Source organism: Pinus tabuliformis, chromosome 3_2 (assembly GCF_031772625.1).
Source record: "Pinus tabuliformis cultivar Carrire ecotype Pingquan chromosome 3_2, CPIR1, whole genome shotgun sequence".
NCBI lineage: Eukaryota > Viridiplantae > Streptophyta > Pinopsida > Pinales > Pinaceae > Pinus > Pinus tabuliformis.
In genome coordinates this window covers 848,261,324-848,283,717 of record NC_142302.1, presented here as the reverse complement: position 1 = coordinate 848,283,717, position 22,394 = coordinate 848,261,324, and positions in this window count along the sequence as shown.

Below are 22,394 nucleotides of genomic sequence, written 5' to 3'. Positions count from 1 at the left end.
GTTGAGGAGAAAGCAAAGTATAAGAAGAATGAAGCAAAATCTAAGAGAATATTGGTAGTGTTGATAGGTGGTTGTCATTGATGTCAACCCAAGCAACACCATGAGCTACCCGATCTTCGTCAGAAAATTTGCCATGTAAATTCGTGGTTTCTCATCTCGTAATCACTTTAATTAGATTCTCCTCGAAAATATCTTTCTAGTAGTATGTGGCACGCCATGCAATTCCTTACTATTTGCAATATATTCATGTTTAAAGATGGAGACCCTATCTGTGGGCTTAAACCCCATGAGGTGGTGTCATGTCACATGTTTATTGGTTAGAATTGTCAAAATTTTATCTTAAGGGCGATTATTAAATTTTTGTCTTAATGGTGATTATTTGTTATTTATTAGTATTAATGCAATAATATAATTTAAGTAGGGTATTCATGTATATATCCTACCATAGGATGTGGCTTTCACCATTTATTAAGGATAATAAACCTATAATTGCTCCCTCTACACCAGTTTCTCTCTTGACTTAAGAAATATAGCTTTTATTGTTTGAATTTTTAAATATTTTTAGTACTTTTGAACCCCTCATAACCTCTAACGGTCACCATTAAGAAATCCCTCTTATAGACTATAAAAGGAGTACTTGTCTCCTTCCAAATTATTCACTTGAACAAACGATTATTTGAAGAATATCTCTAAATTTGTACATAAGACAGGATCATTAGAAAGGGAAAGGGTCTTAGTTAGTTGTCTTTTGGTTAGGAAGGTCATCTTTGGAAGTCACCTTGCAAGAGGACTAATGAAATTCTGGAAGAGACACATATGTATCCAAAACAAAGTCCTTGATAAATATTTCGGACCTGTGATTATTGTCGTCTTCGGCCTTGGTAACACATCAAGGGTGGGTTTATTGCAATTCTTTTCTTTGGTGATTGGGATGCAGATTGGCTTAAACCTCGCAACTAATCCAAGTCCTGAAGCAATCTTAAAGGAGGATATGGGCAACATAGAAGGATATCTTTTATCAACCCTCTAGGGCACTCATATCTAAGGCATACTACAAGACAACGAGAGCATCTTATTGAGCGAACCAGCACAGAAGTAAAATTTTGGATATATCATATCATCATAAATATATGTATGTGACTGCAGTCAACCTAACAACAGCCTTGTATAGATGCATGTATATACATATTTTCTCCAGTATTTAAAGAAATTGCAGTCCTGTATAAATGCATATATATACATATTTTCTCCAATATTTAAAGAAATTGCAGTCCTGTATAGATGCATGTATATACATATTTGCTCCAGTATTTAAAGAAATTAGAACAACATCCAGGTATGTCTCTCATTTGACACTTGTTTTGGCAACTATCTTGGGTTCGAGTTAGCATGATTGCTGTTTTAGATTTTCATTTCATACTCTGAGGTATCACTATTTTGTTAGGTTTTAGATTAGATCAAAGTCAAATTTGGTTGGTGCTTGATTAGATTCTGTTGTAGCCTTTTGAATTAAATTTTAGGACACATTTTCAAATTGATTCGCTTATTTTACATTATTTTATAAGAACATAATTGTTGAGAAAAAGTGTCAAAAGTGTTTTGCATTGGTTCTACTATCCTTCAAAGGTCTAATCCAGTTTTGCACTAACATTCTACCATAGGAAGTTTGTTCACCTAAAGTTGTCAATATATGACAATCTTTTTCACCGTAATCTCAATATATATCAGTAAGTATTTTCAAAGAGTAAATGCACTAAGCCAATTATTGACTTTACAAATTTGGTAGGATTTTATGCACTAAGCCAATCATTGACTTCATATTCTGTTGTGATCATTGATTACACATCTGTGAGCATTTATGAAGCCTCAATTTACCTATAGATTGAAAATAATATGTACATTGTATAAAGTTCTTGACATACATATATAAGGCTATACCTACTGCAAGTTAGCATTCATAAGCATTCAAAACATTTGACAATATATATTTTTGCCGGAAAAGGTTAGTGTTTTTTTTTGGTTGAAGGGTTATTTGCATTTTCTTTTTGGGAATTGGGATTCACTGGATATTCTCTTTGCAGGTACAAGACACTTACATCGTCCATGGTTAGAATTTGAATTGAAGTCTCTTCGTACGATGATTCCTACAAATTTAATTGAAATTTTAACAAATTCTACTATTAAGGACGAAACAATGATCTCAAGAGAGCAGTTCTTACATTGAAGGCAAGGCTATCTACCACAGGTAGTGAAGTACAATATAGGAACAAGAAGCGAAGTACAGTGTAGGAACATCAAGGACAAAGCAAGGATATCACTATAGGCAAACAATATTCTCAAGAAATTATCATCAGCACTTCAAAAAATTCACATTGTCATTTTGTAAAGACATATCTGAACAGAGATTTGTGGAAGTCATTTTGAGTACAAGGGTCTCTGATTCTTGGGTAGGGTCTCTAGACAAGGTTTTAGGTTCTAGAATTATTGTTGGTGAGTCAAAGAAAAATCATTGAATATCCATGGTAACGTGGATCATTGTCCCTGGTACAGAAATCCACAATTCTTTTATTTATTTTTGTCTTTATAGGGTGGTAGGGTAGTGCTAGGCAGGTGAATGAAGTTACCTTCAAGTTGGGGCTTGTAAACACTTCGGAGTGGTAGGGTGGTGCTAGGGCGAGTTGTGGCTCGCTAAGGTGTTGGGGCATCTTTTCAATTGATTGAAACTAGGGCATTGGGGCATCCTTCCAGTGGAGCTGGAGAAGAATGTTTTTCTAGAATTCTAGGAACTTGTAGCTTTCTTTTTAGTTGGAATTGAAGATTAAAGAATTTATTAGAAAATCGTTTGGTAGTATTTGACCCAGAGGGGGTTTTCCACCAAAAAATCTTGTGCCTACTGTATCTATCTTTCTGCATTGTTGTTTACTTCTTTACTGAATAGTTATAATATTGCTGAAAATTAACTAATGCTCTAAAAAGATTAATTAAGTGTTAGTTGCTAAGAAATATTGATTCACCCCTTCCCCCCAATATTTCCAATAGGTAGGACCACCTAATTCCTCATAATGTTGCATTGAAGACTACTAAGGATGTATAGTATGCTCTAGTAGGATTGTTTGAGAGTAACGACACTAATCAAAGGTTAACCTTGAGGCATCAACTATGTAATGTCATGATGTCTATCAAATTTTGTTGTCTAGAGCCTCCCAGATTAGAGATGAGCTTATAGCCAGTGGAGATACCATTGATGATTTATTCGAAGGCCTAGGGTGAGGTCTTCAACAAATTCTAGGAGTTCAAGGCTCAGGTAGAGAACTTACCAAGGAAGAAGATCAAAGTTTTGAGGTCAGATAATGGAGGAGTCTATACTTCCAAAAACTTTAGTGGTTTTTCTGCAAGGAGGAAAGGATCAAGAGGGAGTTGACAATTCCCTACATCCCTCGACAATTTCTTCCTTGATCAAGAGATAAGTATTTCCAATCATATCTTTTTTTTTTCTCTCTTTTTGATTTTTTGGTTAGTGTCTTGTTCTGTTTATTTAGTATTCTTTAGATACCAAAATAATTTTTTTGTTATGATTTTTCTTCCATGGTCTCTTGGAAGAGGTTTGCAGAAAGGAAGAACAAGTACATTGTGGAGACAATGAAAACAATGATTCATTCAATAGAGGGAAACATCGGGAAGTACAAAGTAAAGTTTGTGGCAAGAGAATTCTCCCAAAAAGAGGGAATGGACTAAAAGGAGACTTTTGTTCCAGTTGCCAAATGGTTAGTGTTCAAGAGGGAGAATTATACAGTTTGTTAAGACTTCAAGAACTGTACCAGATGACCAAAATATTTTCTAGTTCCCATGGAATAAACAGTCAGGCAAAGTGGAAGGAGCACTTACCAAGAGGATGTCATGGGTTGAGATTATCAGACAAGGTGGTCAGAGATAGGAGGTCTCTAGAAGTTGTATGTCTTCTATGAGAGGACCATGTCAGACAGCAGAGTATGCTTCATTTACAGAGGGAGCAGCAGTGATAGAGGGATTTTCTTCTGTGTCAAAGGGAATAGCTAGGATTACCACAGGAGAATCTAGTGTCAAAGGGAGTTGGCCTCAAAGTTGAGATGAAGGATCTTGGTCTGATGTAATATTTCTTGGGACTAAAGGTGTGCCAGAAATCTTCCTCAGACAGAGAAAGTACATTGTTCAGAATTTGAGGAGATTTGGTATTTTTGGCCACACTTTGTCAACAATCCAAAGAAGAAGAGTACAAAGAAGTGGAGGAAATTTTTTCAAAGATCAAAGTCATCAGCCAGCATGATTATATCATTGTAAACCCAATTTCTGCAAGTTTTATTGTAAATGATGCTAGTATGACCATTTAATTATGTAACAACACCTAGGTAAGCCTCTGATTTTGGCAAAGGATTTCATCCTAGGAAGTTTTTTAACCTCCCCGAATTATGTATGTTTGCAAACACACCTAATCAGTGGAGTTTTTCTTCCCGCTATAACCCCAAAGCTAGGATGGAATTCATTGACAAGATCTTCAGTGAGTCATAGTGTTATATCGAGTCTATTGTAAAAGTGTGTTTGGGAATAATTTTAGTGCATGGTCCATTGCAGTCAGACATCATGGCTAAATTATTTTATTACACGCACACTTGGTTTCATACTAAATGATATTGTGTAGCAGAATTGGGTAAATTATTAAGGGTCTATATGTAAAAGTGTAATTATTTTGATGTAAAAAATATTTTAGTGCATGGTCCCTCGCAATGAGAAACCATGGCTAAATAGAGTCAATTAATCAATTTTTCTCGCTAAATTAAATTAAAATCCTAAGCTAGAAAATTAATTAATTTTGAGTCAAAAAATAATTATAGAGAAATTAATTTCTCTCCAAGTGGAAAATAATCACAAAATTCGTGGGTCAAAGAGAAGTCAATTTTTAGAGATCTTCCACCAAGAGAAAAATGGATATTTTAAGAAAATTTGAGCCTTTAGACCGTGGTGGTTAAGTCAAATTCAATTTTTTGAGGAAATTAATCCAAAATTTTAATTTTTGAATCAATTGAAAGTTTTAAGAAAAAAAATCCATTTTTTCCTCAAAATAAAAATTGATAGTGGAGATTAAAACATGATCAAGTTATCCTCCTCGACGTCTGCTCTAGGGTGGTGGTATGTTCGGTCCGCCAGGCCTACCTCAACCATCGCCTTCTCACTCATTCTAGCTTCCCAAGAAACTTTCCTTCTTCAGGACTCACTGGTGGACACTCCTTCGTTGGTTTTGGCTAGCCCCCTTCTTAATTTCCCTCTCCTCCTGCGTCTTTCAAGCTTGTTACTTTAGGGAAGTTTCTAGACTGACTGGTGTCAAATATATGCTTCTTATCTTCATAATTATGGGCATGCCAGAGGCGTTGTTGTTCTTGGGGTGGTGACTCTGGGTTTAGGGTGTCGATGGTCTCTGGGCTTTCTTGCATTCTGCCTCTTGTTTACTAGGGACTTTGGTTTTAGCTCTCCCCTCACTGCTCTGCTTCATCTTGGGTGTTGGCTTTCTATTTCCCTTTAATCTCATCTCAGGCGTTTGCCTCTTTCTGCTCGACTTCCAACCCATGGGCTTCTATCCTCTATGGCTCGGTTTAGCTATTCTTGGGCGGCGAATTCAAGGTGGCGAGACTGATGGCGTTCGTTCTTCTTTATCTCTGGTTTGCGGCTGGTCTTGGTTGGTTCTGCGTGGTTGATATCCCTTGGGTGGCGCACTCAGGGTGGCGGGGCTCTTGGTGTTGGTTCCACTTTTCTCTCTGGTTCATAGCTGGTCTCAGTTGGTTCTGGGTGGCTAGTGGTATATCTGGAGGAGTCCCTCCTCTCCAGTTCTGCATGTCCCTTTGGTGCTCCACAATGAAGCCCTCTACTCGCTCCTCACGCCTAATTTCTAGGTGCTTCCCCTCTCGTTGGGGATCCGGGTGATGTTTTTGTTGTTCAGGAAGGTAGCTCCAGCCGGGAGAGAGGCTTTGGTCGCGGGGGTCATGGTGCCAGTGGGGGCCGTTGTTGTTTTTGGTAGCATCAGATGTGCTCTAGCCATGAAAATTGGTGGATAGGCTAAGGCACATGAGTTATAAAGAACCCAAAAACCATTTGGTGAAATTCCACCCGAATTGTATTTTATTAAAATAATTAATATTTTTAATGGGGTTCCAAAGTCTAAACTTAGGAAAATTATAGTATTAATGGGTATTAATCAAAATATGGGTGAGAATGATCTAGAAGGCGGATCAAGTCAAAATTTAGTCTTAGCCATTGATTAGAGACTTAATCTCGAGCGTTGAAGTCTCAAAGAGAAAATTATATGGAGGAGGCTTGGGGTTCATTCAGAAAAACACCCGAAGAGAATGAATTGATTTGGAGTTCGATTTCTGGGGCTAGGAAGCTGAGAATACAAACTGAGTGATCATTCTGCGACAGAGGGGCAGGGATAGTTCAGGAGTACTGATAGAGAGGCGAAGAAAGGCTAGTGGAGGCAGCGCATCAGCTATAAGGACTAACGTTGGGCCCACACAACCCTGACGCAGAGCCAAAAGGGCCAGCACAAAAGCAGTGGTTTCCCTCACACAGAAAGCCAGAACTGCCGGAACAGCTGGGAAGGTTGACGCAGAAGGCAGAAGAGACAAAGAAAAGTTGAAGTAGAGTCTGTAAGGCTAACGCAGGGTAGGGCCTACACAGGGCCAGCCCAGAGGTAGCCGACGTTAGCCATTTTTGTTGCCAAATCAGCCGGAATCTGCCGGGTGAAGTGAGGTAAAACTCACTCAGTTTTCTGCCATTGTATTTTCTCTTTCACTGGATTGTCAGGAGGGCATCCAACATTAGTATTCAGAATTACTGCTTTATAATAGAAAACCCTCAGAGTTGTTGCACCGATTTTCCCACATTAGGTTTTTCCGGGGACCATTTTGTCCAAAAATCATTGTGTCCTATGTATCTTGTTCTTTGCTTAGTTTTTTGTTCCATGTAATCAAATTTAAAGAAGTGCAAGCTGCAGAAGCAATTTGCCTTAGTATTCAGAAAATAACTTGATAATGTATATTAAAATCAAGTAGGAGAAGTAAATTCAAATTTTACTACAGTAGGGGTTCTATGGACTAGGAATTTTCACATGGTATCAAAGCATTGATTTTGAAACAGGAAGGGCAGATCCAGTGCTGAGCAGAGAGGCCAATAGCTGCATTTGGCAACAATTCGAATCCCCTTGAAGGGATTGCGCAGTCCTTGCCAAGAAAGTAGTGATTCTTAGGAATTCTCTCTCTGAGAGAGTTGACAAAGAGGTACAATTTTCGATTCGTGAGCTTGCTGAGGTAGAGGGAGTGATGCAGAGCCTCATCGCAGTGCTTGAAGGGCACAGTTTCTGTCAGGGCAAAAATCCGTCGGAAAAGAGTGAGGACACATAGAAGGGGAATTTTCTCCTCAGAGGACTTTTCTTGCCAAAAGTTCAAATTTTTCACTTACCAGGCAGCAGACCAGTACTGCGCAGTGACTAGAGGAGTCAATTCAACAGTTTGGGTGAGATGGCATCACATGGGCTCAAAGATCAGGACAGGTTGGAAGGAGCTTCCAACTATGTCATATGGAAGACCAGAATCTTAGTTGTTCTGGAGGAGTACGATCTCAAAGCTTACGTCAAGAGTGTTGTGACTGTTCTCACGGACAATGATCAAAAGAAGAAGTAGAAGGTCGAGCAGGGAAAGGCGAAGAGGTTCATACTTGATGAAGTTTGAGATCATGTGGTCTCACACTTGCAAGGCAAAGATATAACCCGAGAAATGTGGGAAGCTTTGTCTTCACTGTATGAAGGTTCTTCTGAACAGCAGAAGATGTACTTAGAACAAAAGTTGTTGCGGACATTGATGCAAAAGGGAGAAGGGGTTAACTCCTATCTTCAATGTCTTCTAGACACCACAAACCAGCTTGGTACAATGGGGTCTACTCCTCAGTCTACCGCGATGGTAAGGACGGCCCTGAATGGAGTCTCAGATGAATGGCAAGTCTTCGTCCAAAGTATATTGGGTAGGGAAAGACTACCTTCATGGGAGGAGATGTGGGCAGCCCTTCAATAAGAAGAATTAAGGAGTGACTTGGTTAAGGTCAACCTCAATGGAAGCAGTGGAAGTGGCACGAAGACCAAGGAGGAGGAGGAGAACGTAGCTCTAGCATCAAAGGGACAAGCAGAAGCAGAAGCGGAAGAAGGACATTTCGAAGGTGAAATGTTTCAGATGTGGCGAGATGGGCCACTTTGCATCCCAATGTCCTTTGAAGCAAAAGGATAAGGATGAGAAACATGATCCCAAGGTTGCTCCAGCAAAAATTGATGAAGATGAGTTTGCCATGAGTGCCCATGCATCTCCAGGAGGGAAATGGGGTGATATAGAACTGTAGTCGGGAGGACTACATGTGGGCAAGATCCTTGAGGAACCCACCTCTTGGATCAACTCCTTGCTACGAGAGCCCAAGATTCAGCAGTAGCGAGATGGACTTAGTGTCAAATGATACAGTGGATTGTTTGGAGACACAGAGATAGTAGCCAGAGACCATAGACTGATCAGCGCAAAGCAAGGTTGGCGGCAATGCAGATGGCACAAGCAAAAGTCAACAACATCGCAAAAGACTTAGAGGGTTAGAGACTAGTAGCAGTCAGATTCCAACATTCATGGTATTATGCTGAACACAATTAAGTCCAATAATTTTGGATGTTTTTCAGTTGCTTCTCTCAGCAACTGAGTTGCAGTACAAATGCAGTGTTAACAGTGGTAGTGCTAGTAGCATCGCAGATGCAACATTTGAGAGGAAGCTATAGTACAGATGCAACAGTGGCAGTGGCAGTGTCACGGGCAGCAATATAGTAGCAGCAACAACACAGTGTTGGTGGCAGCAACAGTGCAGAAAGGAGATGCTTCAGTAATAGAGGAGCATGCAGTTGGACATTGTTGTTAGAGCACTTTCCTCACTAAGAGGGAGTGTTAGTTTTTGGTAGCATTGATGTGCTCTAGCCATGAAAATTCGTGGAGAGGCTAAGGCACATGAGTTCTAAAGAACCCAGAAACCTTTTGGTGATTATTCCACCCGCACTGTATTTTATTAGAATAATTAAAACTTTTAATGGGGTTCCTAAGTCTAAACTTAGGAAAATTAAATTATTAATGGGTATTAATCAAAATATGGGTGAGAATGATCTATAAGGTAGATCAAGTCAAAATTTAATCTTAGCCGTTGATTAGAGACTTAATCTCAGCCATTGAAGTCTCAATGAGAAAAGTATAAGGAGGCTTGGGGTTCATTCAGAAACACACACGGAAAGAACAAATTGATCTGGAGTTCGATTTCTAGGGCTAGGAAGCTGAGAATTCGAATTAAGTGATTATTCTACAACATAGGGGCAGAGATGGTTCGGGAGTATTGACAGAGAGGTAGAGAGAAGCTAGTGGAGGCAGCGCAGCAGCTAGAAGGACCAACGTTGGGCCAATCTAGGCCCACCCAAGCCTAACGCAGAGCCAAAAGGGCTAGTGCAGAAGTAGTAGCCGCCCTCACGCAGAAAGCTGGAACTGTCAGGGAACTGTCGGAACAATAGGGATGGTTGACGCAGAAGGCATAAGAGACATTGCAGAGCTAACGCAGAGCCTGTAAGGTTGACGCGAGGCCTACGCAGGGCCAGCACAGAGGTAGTTGGGGTTAGCCAGTTTTGTTGTCAGATCAGCCGAAATCTGCTAGTGAGGTAAAACTCACTCAATTTTCTACCATTGTATTTTCTCTATCACTAGATTGTCGTGAGGGCATCCAACATTTGTATTCAGAATTACTTCTTAATAATAGAAAACTCTCGGAGCTGCTGCACCGATTTTCCCGCATTAGGTTTTTCTGGGGACTATTTTGTCCAAAAATAACTACGTCCTATATATCTTGTTCTTTGCTCAATTTTCTGTTTCATGTAATCATATTTTAAGTAGTGTAGGATGCAGAAGTAATTTGCTTTAGTATTCAAAAAATAACTTGATAATGTATATTAAAATCAAGGAGGAGAAGTAAATTCATTTTTTGCTGCAGTAGGGGTTCCTTGGACTAGGAATTTTAACAGTTGCAGCTCGTTTGTGGCCTCTAGGGCGGGCGGTCATCGACAAACGGTCTCGCAGCTAAGTCATAACGTATGTGTGGGCGGTGGTAGGCATGGGCATATCCAGGGCTCAACAACGCGGGGCTGCTTTAGCTAAGGTCGCTCTGGTTCCACAGGTAGGACGTCTTCCAAGAGGACAGGTCCCTCCTTGACAATTCTTGAGCTGCTTCACTCTATTTCTGCCCATGGTCAAGCTCGCAGAGAGGAATGCGAGGTTGTCATGGCGAAATTCGAGCAACTCCAATACTTTCAGTGCCATGTTCGCGAGAGAGTGGTAGTAGTTTGGCGCGACTAGAATCTACTAACTGAAAAGGTGGAAAAGCTTGAAATCAAGCTCGCTCACTTCAAGAACCATGCCAACTGCATGTATCGTCTACAGTTGGCATGGTTGGACTAGGAATTTTCACAGTTGCAGCTCTTCTATGGCCTCTAGGGCAGGCAGTCACCAACAAACGGTCTCGCAGCTAAGTCATAACATAGGTGTGGGCGGTCGTGGGCATGGGCATCTCCAGGGCTCAACAACGCGAGGCTGCTTTAGCTAAGGTCGCTCTAGTTCCATAGGTAGGACGTCTTCTAGGAGGATAGGTCCCTCCTCGACAATTCTTGAGCTGCTTCACTCTATTTCTACCCATGATCAAACTCGCAGAGAGGAATACGAGGTTGTCATGGCGAAATTCGAGCAACTCCAATACTTTCAGTGCCATGTTCGCAAGAGAGTGGTAATCGTTTGGCGCGACTACAATTTGCTAACTGAAAAGGTGGAAAAGCTTGAAATCAAGCTCGCTCACTTCAAGAACCATGCCAACTGCATGTATTCTCTGCTAGCTCCCCCAAGTGGCCGAACAACCCTGCTTCCATCACATCTGAGTTCACTAGTGTATTCCTTGTTTTGTTAGTTTTCTGGAATGTTAGACCTCTCAGCTGGCAATTTTTCTTTTTGTATGTTGTATGGTCAACACATTGGTCAACAACCCTGGTCGGGGTCAGACCACATGCTTTTTGATATCCATGTATATTCCTTATGATTAATAGAAATTTTGACTTACAAAAAAAAACATGATCAAGTTATTTTCAACAGCCGAGATTATTTTGACGAGGATCAAGCCAACTAGCCATTAGTTTCCACTTGGAGGGGTTTCTCTATATAAAAAAGTTATTGAGCTTCTATTTGCATGAAATGATATGATCTCTGGATGAGAAATAATTTGCAACGCTAGTATTGAGTTGATCTTCTGCTAGGAACATTTTTTTATCATAATAGAAAGACTTTGGGGTTCAGTTCATAGTGTTCTTCTTCTGCTGATCAGTGGTATGTGTTAGCTATGTGTTATCCTATATTTTGCTGAATAATTTTGTGTATAAATTGTTATTTCATTTGTCAGTGATAAGGACATCTTATTGGTACAAACTATCATAGGTGATCTAATAATTTTATCTTAAGAAAATTATAGAGATTTACAGGTACACTAACCCTTGGGCTCCAAGTTCACAGACGATGGGGAAGAGACGACCTTGTTATGGCTCTAAAAGATTTCGTTGTGGTAATTAATTTGGCAGAAGGGTTTTGGCCAATCTATCTTTCGAAATTATTCATCCATTGTCATTTATTTAAAAATTATTTTCAAAATTATTATTTGATCTTATGCTAAAAAGAATTAATATGCTAATGAGAACTTGTAAAATTATTTTGTAAATATATTATAAATTATTTTTCTAACCCTTGTTATTTTGTAACACTTGGGTATTTTAGGTTTTAAAATTTTGTATATATATTTGGGGTTTGGAATTCTTTTATTCATTTGTGCAAGTGATAGCTCAAAGGTTTGAAGCAGCAAAATTTTCTGGGCTACTCATCCAAGCAAGGAAGGCTGATCTAGGCCCTTGAGGGTAATATCTAGCCTCCCCAACTTCCAAAACTAAAAATCCAACTAAAGAATGGAATTCGTTCAACATTTTAAAGTGATCATTAACATTTTTGTGTAATTGCAAGGGTTTCAAAAAAAATTTAGACCCTTAGGCCTAGCCATCCTCCTCCTCTGCTCTATCTGTGGGCTTTAGAGGGCTTCTCTAGCCCTCGGCCTCCCCTTTCAGCCTAGTCGCAGCCTTGGGCTGCCTTGTTTGGCCCTCGACCCTCCTCCTCTACCCTTGTCATGGCACCTAGAGGGCCTTCAACCCTCTCGACCTCCCTTTAACCCCTTGTTACAGGCCCTAAATGGCCTTTCCCTTAGTCGCTGGCCCTTTTAGGGCCTTCCCTTGCCCTGCGTCGGTCGTTTAGGGCTTGAAGTCAGCCCTTGTCGGCTTATATCCCGTCGTCGTGACCTTCTAAGGCTTTCCTTCCCCTCATTCAGCCCTTCCTTAGCCTCTTAGCCCTCTTCTAGCCCTAACCTATCCTTCTAACCCTTATTTGGTCATTTTTTAGTCATTGATTGAGTTTGCATTAGTGTTTCATCTCTAACAATTTGTTTTGCAACGATTTTAGAGCTAACATTATGGTTGCAAGCGCTCAAATGCACTAGAAGAGGCTCTAAACGCCTACAAGGCCATTAGGCCTCTTGGTTTGCTCTCTAATTCCTTTTTCCATCACTGTGTTTGTTTATAATTCTAAAGTATTTTATGACAACAATGTGTTCAAGGCCTAAGCACATTTAAGATAAACCTAAATTCACTAATAAATCACCTAGGGCATTAAGAATTAATTTTGAAGTCAGATTGAATGCATATATGTGAATTTTTGTGAACTATGGGCTAATTTCCAGATCTGATATGTTTGCTACAATGATATAAAAACACCTGCAATAGAGATAAAATCACGTAATAATGGCATAATAATCAATTTGCAACATATTTTATCATTGGTAAAGCATTGACATCGTTTAGGTTTGCATTACTTATCATTTCTTGAAGGTTGTCCTAGTAATGAGGTTTGATATATATTACATAAGGTCTAATATAAATATTAGAGTGGAGTTAAAAGTGATTGATAATCCTCAAATTTCACATGGCTATCGTCTCTTGCATCTTTTGCATCTTGAATAATTCTTTTCTAGTGGAATTTGGTGTCTTACTTATTGCTGCAATCATTGTTGTCTTGACTACCCCATCTTGCATTTCATTGCATCTTTTCACTTTTGCATAAGCATATCTCTAATTGCATTAACAAACACAAGCGCTCTAATCGAATTGATAATTGTTTGATGAAATTGGCTAATTGCTATAAGAATACAATGTGGATTAATGCTCTAGTCTCATTGCTCTTCATTGATATTGTGGAAATAAATATCTCTTGTGTGTTGAAGAATCTAGGGCAATTAAGTTAATAAGATTCTCTCAGATCCGTTAAAAACCCTATAGACCCTAAAGACATGAAATGGGTCTACTCGATCTCATGTTCCTGTGGGATTCCCTACATTGGGGAAACTGGCCGCTCTATTAAACAGAGAATCCAAGAGCATGCAGCAAACATCAGGCATAACCGATCACGCTCATCAGCTCTTGCAGAGCATGCAGAGAAATATAAGCACCATGTTTGCATTGAGGATGCGAAGGTAATTGCCAAGGTTGATCACTTCCACCATATGAAGCTAAGAGAGACGATTGAGATTGAGAAGCATACAATCAATCTCAATAGGGATGATGGGTGGAAGTTGACTAAGAGCCGGCTATATCATTCATGATTTCCCCCCATTATTACCTCCTCCCCAGCCCTCCCTTTCCTTCATTCTTTTTGTTTTTGACCCCTTACGTTTTTATTTATAAATATGTTACTATAAATTCATATATAAAATAATAAATAATATATAAGTAATAGTTTATTATTATTAATGAATAATTTCAAATATGTATAAACAATTAAAAGGCTAATTTTGAGTTCTATAACTAGAAATTATTAAATATTATATTTATACATTATTATTATTTATTTAGTTATTGATTTATTTATGATAGGTTAATTTATTAATTAAAAGAATATGTTTATGATTTTATTAACTATAATCTTTTTATGAATAAATTTGTTATTATAATTTCTTAGATAATATATAAATAATACTTTAATATTATTAATAAATAATTTCTATTTATATAAACAAATAACGGCTAGTTTATAACAGCTAGTCTTTAATTAAAAATTAATAAATATTATTTTATTAATTAAATAACTAATTCCTAACGGCTAATTCTGGACTTTGATGCATCCTTTCTATTTATTCTTTAGGATCAATGGATTTTTTCACCTTTGTCCTAAGGATGAACCATATTAGTTGGTTGGAAACGTCGACCAAATAATAATGATGTGATTAATCCAAAAGACATTCTTGCTTACAATATGGATCACAAAAGCCTAAGATCTAAGATTCTTCTCACAATGATAACTATTTGTGAGGTATTTTTAACTTTTCTTATTAGCACAATCTTTGTTTATTATTATTAGAGTGTGTCTTCTCAATTCATCAAATAGTTACCAGAAACAAAAGAGACAAGAATGCAAGAATGTTGTGTCTATCTCTCCCTCTTAACTAGGGAGGATATGCCCATTCCTATAAAGGAGTGTACCCAAGTTCCCTCTAACCGGGAACTTTCCCAAGCTCCCTCTCAATTAGGGACTTGTCAGAGCTCCCTCTTAACTACGAACTCTCCTTTTCATCAACAATTTCTTCTTCTTGGGTCCTTCAGCTGCTTGATCAATTTCCTTCCTTTATGTCATGAAGTTTAGTTGAGCTTCTTCCTTATAGGGCATTAGCCATCCATCACTTCCTTCCTAGTTCATCATGTCATTCCTTTCTTCATGGAAAGCGGCCTTCTTGATACAAATCTAGAACCTTCGTCATATGGCTACTTCTTCCTCATCATGTTTCTGTTAGGAAATTTCATCCACCACATGAATGCTAGTTGTACTTGTACTTACAACTCTTGTTCCAGTAGCCCTGCATGAACTCATCTAGATATTGTTTAAGAAATCAAAACATAACATTAAATCAAATAACACCTTACAAGATGGCTCTTCATCCTGACATCTTCCTGTAGGTATCAGCATCCTGCATACATGTTGACACATCTCCCAAAGATATCCATTTTCAAGGGTCTTCATCTTTTTCAGACTTTCATCAGAGTCTTCATATCTTTCCGATATTTCCTAGTCAAATCTTCTTGGTCTTTTGGATGTTGATTGCCTTTATCATGGTTGAATATCTCACGATCTCTCCCTTCCTCACACATTCCATTCCTAGGAGCCTTCAATCAGAGTTTCTTTAATTGTAGTCAACCACCTCATACTTCATCTGAGGACATATTATGTTGATTTCATCTAGTGTCACTTATGCCTTCCTGCATCCTTTTAGAGGAGGAGATCCTTTTTCTCTTGATCATGCTTCTCAACATAGAAGTAGTGATCTGTGTTACCTGCAAGCATACGACATGACTTTATAATATTAAATACAAGCATACATACCTCATTTTACCTTTAGGTCATCTAGCCTTCTTTCAAAAACTTCCTTGATTGAAGTGTCTTCAACCCTTGATCTGCTTCTTCTCTTATGTCATCATAACATCATCCATGAATTCCACAAGTTGGAGTTCCTGATGAAACACTTGCTTCCTCACTAGATTAGTGAACCCTCTAATGAGGATTCCATTAGAGAATCTTGAGGATCTTGTATATCCCCATCTAGTATATGTTTCCTTTTTGACTTGATGTATGATGAGCCTTGTCCTGGAAGACTTCTTCAATTTCCAATGAGGTTCCCAAGAGCTATATCCTTCATGTTTGACTGCCATGGATTTTGTCCTTCATGATTCCCATGGTGATGTCACGATCTCTTGTTTCTAATGCTTCCATGATGGCACGATGCATCTTGTTATCATGGTCATATCAAAATATTGAGGATATTATGATAAGACTCTCTTGTGAGGGATACCATCTCAATCATAGTAGAGATCTGTTACTCCCTCTTTCCTTGGCCCTTTTCTTCAGCTTCCTCCATTTTCCGGCGATATGAGCTTTCTTTTCATAATCTTTCCATAGCACTTTTCTGTCTTGTTTGAGGACCAAACTTCCTTTTCTTTTCTGCAAATGTTTGAGTCCTTTAGCCTTTAACACTTTTGCCCACAACTTGTCCTTTTTCCATCTTGCATAGATACCAAAAGTTGTTAAATGAGGTAACTTTCTTGTCCCAAGGACACTTGTCACCTTGCTCATCAGTTAGTGCATTTAAGAACAAAGATGATTATCTTCTTATCATCTTTCTCAGATCTCCCAATTGAGATCTTATGAAGATATCCTTCATTCTTTGATACCTTCAATTTTGTGTAGATCAGGTCTAAGAGATATGACCTTCTTTAATGCATTTTCAGAGAATATATCTTCTAGAATTTCATATATCTCTTGATGTCTCCTCTCCTGCTACATAGGGATGAGAGGACCTTTGACTGATGTCATAAGAATCCTATGAGTCCCTTGATCCTTTTCCATGCATCCAAACAATGCTTGACCTTCAGAGACCTTTCAATGACTTCTCTTTCGGGGACTATATCTATCCTCCTTTCTTATGCAAGTAATTTTGATGACCCAACTAGTTTATAGATCTCCTTGCAAATGCGAAGTCATTTAACCAAACTTGACTATAGAATGTAAGATACTTACTTGGTAAGAGAAGATAGAATCTTCACCTTGGTCATGTTGAAGATGCACTGATGCCTCCTCTCGGTGATCTTCGAGTTGATGTGATTTTATTGTAGATCCTTGCTTGAGTTGCCTAGCATGAACAACTAAAATCCCTTTTCAAATATCTCCTTTGAGACCTTCTTGCACTGTCCAGCACCAAGCACTGAAACTACTCCAGACTATAAGTTATTGAGATCACTGTGGTATGACAGAGATTGTAATGACACCAAATTTGTGGCTAGCATCGTGGTTATTTTAACACTGAATAGAGAGACTGAATTAGCACCGAAAATTGTCTTCTCTTCTTTTGACTAACATCGAGACTTCATTTTGACTAAGATTAAGTATAAGTTATCAAACTGTGGGAGAATGTTATCATACCCGAATTGTAGGTATGTAATCACCATCTGAAGATTTTAGAATAGAGACTAAATCTGAGCCTAAGGTAAACTCTCCGAGAATTTCAGATAATGATCCAAATCAATCTTAGTGTAGGACTAAATTGTCTTGTTATTGTAGACTGTCTCCCTGATTATAAAGACAAAATCCCTTGTTGTTGTAGATTGATCCTTCAATCTTTGATGTAGGTTTTGAAACACAAATCCCTTCAACTTGCTTTGATGCCCTTCTTGAAAATTGATCCTTGAATGTCTCTTTGTCGCCCTTTCTTTAACTTCAACACCTTAGCTCTAATACCACGTTGAAGAATCTAGGGCAATTAAGTTAATAAGATTCTTCTCACGATGATAACTATTTGTGAGGTATTTTTAACTTTTCTTATTAGCACAATCTTTGCTTGTTATTATTAGAGTGTGTATTCTAAATTCATCAAATAGTTACCAAAAACAAAAGAGACAAGAACACAAGATATTGGCTTTCTTCCAGGGCCCAAAACCTCTCACTCTTTGAGAGGAAAACCCGCACAAAATTCTTCTTATATAGATTTCAATTGACGAATACCAAGACCATGACCCTTGACATATTAGGCCACTCCAAGGCCAAGACACCAATCCTCTTCTTTGTCACTGCTAAGATCATCATCAACAATGCTACTTCACTGAGGTCATCATTAATGAACCTTTACTGAGGTATTCATCATAACAACGAGATCATTACTGCTACACCATAGCTACACCTTCACGAGGATCTTCATCTTGTAATTATATCTCCGTCGGGATCATGGTTATATCTATACCGAGATCATAATTTAATCTATGCTGAGATCATGACTACATCTAGAGGTATGCCAAGACATAGTGTCACTGTGAGATCTCCTCATCACAAATATACCGAGATCATGACTACATCTAGCAGTATGACGACATAGAGTGTTCTCTTCTTACACCGAGATACTTATCATTATAGATATACTGAGACTGTCTAGTATGTCGAGACAATGATCATGATGATTGTGAGGATGTCGAAACTTTACTTCTGGGGTACCCATCTGAAAAACACAGAGAGGCTGATCTATCCAAAATATAGAACCATTGTACTCATCCGAAATTTCAGAGGATTTGAGTTCTGTACCTCTTCTTTTGTGCAAACCCTAGTTGGGTATCCATAGTAGTTAGTCTTCCATAATAAGCTGACATGAGATAGTGAACTGTTGTGCCTTCAATATATGAGCCGACATGAGTTCCTTTGTGCATTTAGAGGCCGACATAAGAAGAGGACTGTGTGCTTGTCGTTGGAGGGCTATTTGACAATGTTTATGACTCAAATACATTTGATACATGCCCAAGAAGGGTTCTTCATACATGACATTGACTCTTTGACCTTTAAAGATAAATCCTAAGGATATCAAAGGAAGCCATCTATACATAAAATTCTTGCTCATGAAACCCATGAAGCAAGCATAATAATAAATTCATTTTCTTGTTTACAAAAATCATAATTACAATGTCATTATGAAGACCAAACCTAGCTACACTTTCTTCAGCATTGTGCATTTGGAATCTTGTTAATCTAAGACACTCTTAAAGCACTTAATCAAGTCTAATCATAATTGTGATAAGGGGAATCTAATTTCTCTTGTGTATCTATTTGGCATATTGGCGTTCCATTGTTATAATTTTGAATATTTGTTAATTATGCATAAAGATCCTTATTTAATTATTGAAGGGAGCATTGATCTCATTAATTTAATTGTTTATTTCATAAGTGATTGTCTATTAGTAATATTGGAAACATTTTCTGACACCGTTTATTTTGGGCACTTTCTCTTCTAGTGAAGATCGTTGTTATTTATTGTTAAGTACTTCATTGTTCAAAATTGAGATATCATTAAAGTACTCACGTTAAGAATAATGTCTAATATTGTGCACTTGCATTTTAGGACTAGTTTTGCACTAATTAATTAACTTCCAAGCATAATCTTGGTTTATAGAAGGATAGGACCACCTTTTTCACCCAGCTTGTGAAGCCTAGACCCTCTTTAGTGGTTAACAAGGCGACCTTGCAATCGTCAAAGCCACAGTGTCTGCAATGTTGTAGGCATTGAGTGGTTAGAACCCCATGAAAAGTATTGTTAATATAGCCTCAGTTATCTTCCCCTATGTTTCACTCTCACAACCTACTCTAGAGACTAGCTTCAAAATAGTTGAGAGGAAGGATTTACCTAAGTAGGTATATATGTTAAAATAAACCAATATTATGCATCTCACTTAGATTTCAAGATTTTCATCTCATTTAGGATAGTGAAGCATCCTAAGGCAACAACTGTTGATGTTGTTACTTGGTAAATAATTAGTCAAAAGCAAGTATTTGACTCCATCAAGGCACTGGTCTTTCAAGATAATCTAATCTAATCTTTAAACTTGCTAAATTAACCAAGTTTCTAGGTCATTCAATTGTGTCTCCCAAACTTGTCTGTTGTCGACGAGTCATTCCATCTTCACATTTCATGGGGACTACTCCCCATAGCTTGCTATAGGGAGACAGCTAGAACAGAGAGGGAGTGGATCAAAGTGACAACCCCTGTCCTAAGCGTTGTCATATCTTTCCTGTACAATTTGGGCGACAACAGGTATGATGCATTGCAAGTCCATGGCTACACATATGGTTTCTAATCTAAAGTAGTTGAGTGATTTCGCTTCATATTCAAATTTGAAGGATCCCATGATGTACAAGCAGTGATTGGATCCTTGATGAACATGGTTAACACCAGGCGAGATATTTGCTTTGTAGTGAGCACCCTGAGCCAATTTTATGGTTGAGCCAATGCATGTACATTGGTTTGCTGCGAAGCATGTACCTACGTGGTACAATTGGATATCGTTTGAAATATATCTCAAGTGACGAAGTGAGGTTGCAGGGATATATTGATTTAGATTTGGCAGGGAGTACAGAGGACAGAAAAGAGCACCTTAGGGTGCTACTTCATCTTAGTATCGACTATGATATCCTGGTTTAGCAAGCAGCACACTTCAATCACACTCAATACAACAAAGATAGATTATATTGCATCCAGTGTTGCAAGTCAAGAGGCAATGTGGCTTCAAAAGCTACTTTCAAGGCTATTTGATCAGCCATAGATAAAATATCACTTCATCTAGCAAGTAACTTATATCCCAAGGCTAACGTTCTCTGCCATTGAGGAGCTAATACACTATGCAGAAGCAAGAAACTAGGTCATTCCCACTTGTTTGCTTTTTTTTTTGTAGGTGAGTCAATCTACTTTAAAGGTTTTGTATTTTGTTGCACATAGAGGACAGAAGTTGGAGACGCCACAAAAGGAGGCCACTCCTAAGGAGCATTGAAAGTTTGCAGAATGAATTGAGTAACAACGGGGATAATTTCCAAAAGGACCAAGCCACTTCCTTTACAAGAAAAGGGCATAGTGACTTACAAGGACATCTACTTCACACTCCTGTAAGAGATGAGACTCCAAAGGTACAGGTATAATTAACAAACAAAAAATCAAAAAACCTATTTTTATTTTATGTAATTAGGGAAAGATTTGCTTACTAGTTTTTATTTACACACCAATTTTCAACAAGTTATTTATTGGGGGAAAAGTAGCAAAATTTTCAGATCTAACCCCCATTTTAATAAAGTTTCTGTTTTCTCCATTTTACACTTATATCTAGCCTTTGGGTTCTACTGTAAGTTAAAAAAAAAAATTAAAAAAAAAAAAAAATCTAGCCTTTTGGTTGCATATCTACAGGTTATAAGGGCTTTCTTGACTGGACCTACATTTGCCAACCACTAGAAACGGGTTCTTCAGGCTTACAAGTGCGTACTTTATTGTAAAATTTGATACTTTCATCTCTATATTCATTTATAGTCATGTTTCTTACATTAGAGTTGAGTTTCTTTCATTTCCAACTGTTAAAATCATTAAATAAATTTCTGTAAAATTTCTAGGTAAATAAACATAACCATGAAATTGCTAGCGGGAAATTGCATTTTCAGTCAAAATTTAATAGAGGGTAGGCCCCAAAGCCTCTATAATCACTAGGCATTACACACTTTAGGACAACTCCCTAGAGGTGTGTCAACACATGACTGATAAAAATAAAATAAATTGTTTTACCTGTACTTTATGCACACTTTACAATTTGTCACACTGAACAACAAATTTATTTTCAATTATAACACCTTAACAGGGTTCAAAACTGATAAATAACTTCATATTTGGTTAGGATAAATTTAACAGACCAAAATTCATAGGTCATTCACCATACCTTTGAGTTATTTTGGCTGCTAACATTTGCTATTAGAAATCAGTGTTGTTTTACCATTGTTTTTACACAGGACAACATACATATTAAGAACACTTCCCATTGACTCCACATTAGGCACTAAACATGAACTGGAGTTGTTGGGGGATATTTATTCCCTTGCCTGTTTATGGGGAGTTGGGCCTAAATAGTGATGGCTTAGGCTAAGGTGAGAATAGGTCCTTACCATGTGTGTACTCATCTAGCAAGGATGTCGGGACATTAGGGACCATGCATCAATAACAAGTGGGAATGCCAATGGAAAATACAAAAATAGGGTAGATACTAGAACAGTAGATCAAGAAGGAAGAATCTCATAGCTCAAGAGTCATGAGTATTAGTATTCCCCCATGTCATCAAAATCAATGTCACTACCATCACTACTCCCTCCTCCATCCTCCTTTGTATCTGATCTAATGTCTGCATTTGTTGGTGTGGAGGATGACCCCTCAAGAGGATCACCATCATCAAAAGTGAGGCTCTAGCACTATTTCATTATGATCCAAGTTGACCAATGACAACTCAACACTGTTGTCTAAACCCATATCATAAAAAAAAACACATCCCACGACCTTGTCTTTCCCTTCAACCACTCCTCCATCTACCTATAAATAACATGATGGTTGGTGTGCACATACATCATTGTATTTTCCATAGATTTCTCAAGCATGCTCTCCTTTAAACTATACAGATTCACATATGTACTCCAATTCCTCTTTCAACAAAGAGGATGAAATAACTTGAGAGAGGAGTCTCATGGCTAATTGTTGTAGAGGAGGGCATGTTGCCCCATGAGTTTACCACCAAGCATATTCCTTCTTAGCCCCCCTCTCTAATCACATCATAGCCTCCAAATTTCCCAATACCAGTG